The sequence below is a fragment of the Elephas maximus genome, chromosome 21 (assembly GCF_024166365.1).
Source record: "Elephas maximus indicus isolate mEleMax1 chromosome 21, mEleMax1 primary haplotype, whole genome shotgun sequence".
Classification (NCBI taxonomy): domain Eukaryota; kingdom Metazoa; phylum Chordata; class Mammalia; order Proboscidea; family Elephantidae; genus Elephas; species Elephas maximus.
In genome coordinates this window covers 81,293,224-81,300,321 of record NC_064839.1, presented here as the reverse complement: position 1 = coordinate 81,300,321, position 7,098 = coordinate 81,293,224, and the positions used below count along the sequence as shown (strand labels likewise).

The 7,098-nt window shown below is 39.6% G+C and overlaps 1 protein-coding gene across 1 annotated transcript in view; it reads right to left on the bottom strand.

Moving 5' to 3' along the window:
• The window catches only part of WWC2 (WW and C2 domain containing 2), a 322,317-nt gene that overhangs the window by 212,969 nt on the left and 102,250 nt on the right, over positions 1-7,098 (bottom strand). The window lies entirely within an intron of this gene.

Below are 7,098 nucleotides of genomic sequence, written 5' to 3'. Positions count from 1 at the left end.
TCTCAGTAGGTAAATGGCTGTCATCACCATAGTTACTCTACCTATTTAATAAACAAATATTTCTGGACAACAGATTATTAGAAAACCCACCGTTTTTGGTAGTGTACTTCTGTTGCTTCAGCTATCCAATCCTTACCCTCTTTTTAAGGAAAGACTGTCTTGCTCCCTTCCATGTAGTTGTGGTTGTAACCACTATGCCTAATCAATCCACTTCCTAGCAAGCATGTGACCATACTTAGCCAATCATATTCAGCTGCCCACAGTGATTGGCCCAAAGAGACAGTAGCTGTACACAATCATATAAAATATGCTACAGTCATATAAAATATGCATGCACATAAGTTGTAATTAGAAAATAACATGCAGGAGGCAGCCTAAGATGATGGCTTAATCACACACATCATGACATTCCCCCACAGCAAAGACCAAGAAACCAAGTGAAACAAATATAGATGACAATTCTGGAATGCTGAGCAGCAAACGGAAGGATAAAGAACTAGACTGAACACCGACTGGAAGGAGAAACTGAATGAAACAGCAAGTGAGGATAGATACGAAGCAGAGGTTCCCTGCCAGCAGGCTCAGCACAGCATGGCCATCTTCAGACAAAGCCGACAGCAGTCCTAGGTAAGGAGTACAGGAAGGCAACTTCACAGAATTCCCAACAGGTGACAGAGAAATTGTGTAGACATACCCAGAGTGACACAAGGTGAGTAGGACATGAGCCAGATCTAAGAAGGGAAAGTACAGGAAGGTGGGCAAGAGCTACAGGGATCCTAGAGTCCACAGAGTAAGGACAGGGCCAGGATCCAGAGACAGAACTAGTCACCACTGGATGCCTGACCATTAGGGTAGGTGGCATACACAGAGTAACAGATTCATACAGTGTCAGCAGGAGGTCCTCCATCTGACCAGACTCCTGGCAAACACACCCTTCATCACATTTGCTCAGGTCTAGGTCACAATTGCTGGCTGCAGCCAATGGAGAGCACCCAGGTACCCACACCCAGTGAACACAGAAGCATGCTCACCCTTCCCCTGCCTTCCTGGTGATTAGTGGCACGAACCCCCCAATCCCTGCCACCCCAACCACCCTCGGACCAAGGTATGAGCCTTCCTTTCCTCCTTAACCCAGCTCTGCCCTGCTCACCACCTCCCTGCCCACCTGGCAAGCAGCAGCAAGTACTCATGTACCACCAGTTGCCCACCTCATGCCCTCACCTGCCAAACACCTCCACCCACAACCCCTCCTACCCACCAAGCAGCAAAGAGCGCCCTGCAACCCCAGTTGCCTGCCACACTCCCCCTTTCGCTGCCCCACATACCCGGAGAGTGGCAGTGAAAGCAACCATGCTGGTGGTCACGTCCTGTACTGCCCCACCCGTCACACCCCTGTGTGCACTGCCCCACCTATGCAACAAGTGGCAGAAAGTAATCCAGTGACTCCAGTCGCCCACCACACCCCACCACCCCACCCATCTAGTAAGCAGCAGTGAGCACACCTGCACCACCAGTAGCTCGGCACACCCCACTGCCCATCACACCTACCTGTCCAACCCACCCACCCAGTGAGTGGCAGACAGTGCTCCTGCACCACTGGTCACTTGACCCACCCCATCCCCCCGCCCACTGCCCCACCCACCCAGCTAGTGGCAGTGAACACTCTTGCATCACTGATCGGCCACTAAACCCCACCTGCCACACCACCCAGCAAGTGGCAGAGAGGGTTGCCACGCCCCGAGTTGCCTGCAACCCCACCCACCTGGTGAGATGAATCACGTGTTCTCACGCTACTGTAATAATAGGCGGTGGCTCTCCCACGCCCAGCCTGCCCCCAAGTTCCTTGCATGCTCGGTGAAGGCTGACATGTACTCATCCTACCCACCAATGCCCCACCCACCCAGCAACAGGTGGTGACCATTCCCAAGCCACCAGACCAGAGATTGGTGGAGCACACAGGCCCCGTCCACCCAGATATATCAAAACAAAACAAAAAATAAGGACAAAGCAAACAAATATACAATCAATCAATAAATACATAAGTAAATAAAATAACACCTTAATGCCTTGGAGACAGCAGACAGTAACAAATCACACGAAAAAACAGGATACAATGGCTCAAACAAGTGAGCAAAATAAAGAGAATCTCCCTGAGGAAGAAACGATAATGGAATTCAAAACACTTCTATTTAGAATCCTCAAAGAAATCAAGGAAAATACAGAAATAAAAACCCTAGAAGAATTCAGGAAAAATACAAGAACAAAATGACAGACTCAACAGACAATCAGAAACCATACAGAAACAACAACTAGAAATTCAGAAGATTAACCAAAAAATATGAGAAATAGATAACTCCATGGAAGGACAGGGAAGAACTGAATAAATGGAAGAAAGAATCACTGAAATAGAGGACAAATCCCTTGATACTAACTTTTTTGAGGAACAAGCAGAAAAAAAACTGAGTAAAAATGAAGAAAGCCTAAGAGTTACATGGGGCACCATTCTGAGAAACAATTTACGTGTAATAGAAATTCCAGAATAGTAGGGGGGAAAAAAAGCACAGACTGAATTTTTGAAGACATATTGGATGAAAAGTCCCAAATATCATGAAAGACAAGAGAGTTACCATCCGAGAAGCTCAGAGAATCCCATACACAACAGAACCTCCACCAAAAATTCACCAAGACATATCATAATCAAACTTTCCAAAACCAAAGACAAAGCAAGAATTGTGAAAGCAGCCCATGAAAAACAAAGTATCCATTACACAGGAGCACCAATTAAACTAAGCACTAATTTCCATCAGAAACCATGCAAGCAAGAAGGCAAAATGGGTTGACATATGTAAAATCCTGAAGAAAATGAATGGCCAACCAAGAATCAGGTATCCAGCAAAACGGTCTTTCAAAAATGATAGTGAAACTAAGACATTCCCAGATAAGGGGAAACTAAAGGAGTTTTTAAAAATCAGGCCACCCTTACAAGAAATATTAAAGGAGTCTTTCTGATAGAGAACCAATGATATCAAACAACAACCTGAGATAAAAACACAAGACAATGTCACACAGATCCCAACCCAGAAAAAGACTTCACAAAAGCAAAACAAAGGAAAAATCTGACAACAGGGAACCAGAGGAGCTAAGCTGTAAATGAGGACAACTTCAAAACAAAAAGGAGGATTTAAAGATGTAGTTACAGGACTTCCATATGGGGAGGAAGCCAAATGATTTCAAGATATAACAGGCTGCTTTAATTTTAAGAGGATTAAGATAACCTACAGGGTAACCACAAGGAAAAGTAATAAATCTGCTGACCAAAATAAAGAAGAAGAAAACCAAAAAGACTCAGTAAACACACACACAAAAAAATAACAAAGATAGATAGGAAAAGAAAATCCATACATGAAAAGACCACAGCACAGAAAATTAAGGAGAACAAAGAAACCGCTAACAATACACAAAAAAAAGTACAACAAAATGAAAGCAATGAATCCATACCTATCATTAATCATACTGAATATAAATGGACTAAATGCACCACTTGAGAGACAGAGAGTGGCAAATGGATAAAAATACATGACCCATCAATATGTTGCCTACAAGGGACACACTTTAGACACAAAGACATAAACAAGTAAAAAAAAAAAATCAAAGGATGGGAAAAAACACACCGAGAAAAGAATATCCAAAAGAGAGCAGTAGTAGCAATAATAATTTCAAATAAAATAGACTTTAAGTCCAAAATCCATTATAAGAGACAAGGAATTATATAATGATTAAAGGACCATTTCAAGAAGACATAACAATAATAAATATTTATGCACCCAATAACAGAGCTTCAAAATACATAAACTGTAACAGAACTGAAAAGAAAAATAGATAAATCTACAATAACAGTAGGAGACTTTAACACTCCACTTTCAACAATGGACAGAATAACAAGAACAAAACTCAACAAAGATACAGAAGATCTAAGTAACACAATCAATAAACTTGAACTCACAGACATACACAGAACACACCACCCAAAAGTGGCACAGTACACGTTCTTCTTCAATGCACATGGATCATTCTCTAGAATAGACCATATTCTAGGCTACACAGCAAGCCTCAATAAACTCAAATACATCTAGATAATACAAAGCATCTTCTCTGATTATAATGTTATAAAGCTAGCAATCACAGAAAGAGCAAGGAAAAAAATTAAATAAATAGAAAATGAATAATACCTTACTTAAAATCTGGGTCATAGAAGAAATTAAAAATTAAATGTAAAAAATTCTTAGAATCAAATGAGGTCACAACATACCAAAACCTCTGGGACATAGCAAAAGCAGTGCTCAGAGAAAAACTCATAGCAATAAGTACACACATCAAAAAAGAAGGTCCAAAATCAAAAACCTGACAACTTGAACAAATAGAAAAGGAACAGCAAAAGAAGTCCATGGTCAGCAGAAGAAAGGGCATAATAACGATCAGAGCAGAAACAAATGAAAGAAAAAATAGAAAAACATTAAGAAGAATCAAATAAAGCCAGAAATAGGTTTTTTTGAGAGGATTAATAAAATTGACACACCACTGGCCAAATTGACAAAGGAAAAAAATGAGAAGACGCAAATAATCAAAATAAGAAATGAAATGGGAAACATTGCAACAGAACCAACAGAGATAAAGAGGACCATAACAGAATATCATGAAAAACTGTACTCTAATTTGAAAACCTAGAAGAATAGACAAATTTCTAGAAACAAACTATCTACCTAAACTAACACAAAGAGGTAGAAAACCTAAACAGACTCATAACAAAAGAAGAAACTGAAGATGCCATTTAAAAAAAAAAAACTCCCAACCAAAAAAAAAAAAGCCCTGGCCCAAATGGCTTCACTGGAGAATTCTACCAAACATTCAGAGGAATTGATACCAATTCTACTCAAACTATTGCAGAACACAGGAAAGGAAGGAATACTTCCTAATTCATTCTATGAAGCCAGAATAACTCTGATACCAAAGCCAGGGAAGGACACCACAAAAAAAGAAAATTACAGACCAATACCTCTCATGAACATAGATGCAAAAACTCTCAACAAAATTCTAGCCAACAGAGTACAACAGCATATCCAAAAAATTATATATCACTAAAAGGTGGGATTCATACCAGGGATGCAAGAGTAATTAGAAAATCAATTAACATAATTCACCACAGAAATAAAACAAGGGAAAAGAATCACATGATCTTCTCAATCATTGCAGAAAAAGGCATTTGATAAAATCCAACACTCTTTCCTGATAAAAACTCTCAGCAAAATAGGAATAGAAGGGAAATTCCCCAACATGATTAAGGGTATATATACAAACCAACAGCCAATATTATCATCAACAGAAAAGGACTGACAGCATTCCCCTTGAGAACAGAAATGAGACAAGAATGCCCATTATTACCAGTCTTATTCAATGTTGTACTGGAAGTCCTAGCCACAGCAATAAGGCAAGAAAGGGAAATAAAGCGCATTCAAATTGGTAAAGAAGAAGTAAAACTATCCATATTTGCAGATGACATGATCCCAAGAATTCCACAAGAAAGTTGCTGGACTAATAGAAGGGTTCAGAAAAGTGGCAGGATACAAGATCAACACACAAAAATCAGTTGGGTTCTCCTACACTAACAAAGCAGACTCTGAAAAGGAAATTAAGAAAATAATACCATTTACAATAGCCCTCAAAGGATAACACATAGGAATAAACCTAATCAAGGACATAAAAGACGTATAAAAGGAAAACTACAAAGCACTGCTGCAAGAAACTGAAAGAGATCTACATAAATGGAAAGACATGCTATACTGACAGATTGGAAGACTGATGTGAAATTGTGAAAATGTCAACACGACCCAAAACGATCTACACGTATAATGTAATTACAAACCAAATCCCAACAACATTCTTTAATGAAATGGAAAACCTAATCTCCAACTTTACATGGAAAGGAAAGAAGTCCAAAAACATTGTTGAAGAAGAACAAAGTAGGAGGTTTTACACTTCCAGATCTCAGAATTTACCCAACAGCCACAGTAATCAAAACTTCCTGGTACTGGTACAATGACACACACATAGATCAACGTAACAGAATTACGAAACCAGAAGTAAACTCATCCAGCTTGGACAGCTGATCTTGGACAAAGAGTGGAAGTCCATTCAATGGGCAGGCGATTGTCTCTTTAACAAATGGTGCTGGCAAAACTGGATATCCATTTGCAGAAAAAAGGAAACAGGATCTATATCTCACACCATACACAAAAACTAACTCAAAATGGATCAAAGACCAACACGTTAAAGCTAGAACTATACACTTTCTAGAAGATAACATAGGGATAAAACATGGCATAAACACACTACCAAACATAACAAAAGTGTACCACCAACAGAAGATAAACTAGGTAACTGGGACCTCCTAAAAATTAAATACTTACGGCCAACAAAAGACTGTACCAAAAGAGTAAAAAGCAAACCCACAGACTGTAAAAAAATTATGGCAGTTACATATCCAGCAAGGGTTTAATCTCTAAAATACACAGAAAACCTCAACACGTAAACCACAAAAAGAAAAACCATCTAGTCTAAAAATGGGCAAAGGACATGAACAAACACTTCGCCAAAGAAGACAGGTGGGTACCAAAAATATGAAGAGACGCTAGCGATCATTAGCTATTAGAGAGATGCAAATCAAAACTACAATGAGATATAATCTCACTCCTGCAAAAATGGCAATGATAAAAAAAACAGAAAACAACAAATGCTGGCAAGGTTTTTGGGAGAATGAAACTCTTGTACACAGCTGGTAGGATTGTGAAACGGTATGACCAATATGTAAAACGGTCTGGCACTTCCTCAAAAAGCTAGAAATAGAAACAGCATATGAACCAGCAATCCCATTCTTAGGTATACATCCTACAGAAATAGGGGAAGTGACAGAATAGACACGCATACCCACGCTCACTGCATCATTATCCACAATAGCAAAAAGATGGAAACAACCTAAGTGTCAATCAACAGATGAATGAATAAACAAAATGCTCCACACACATACAGTGGAATACTATGCGA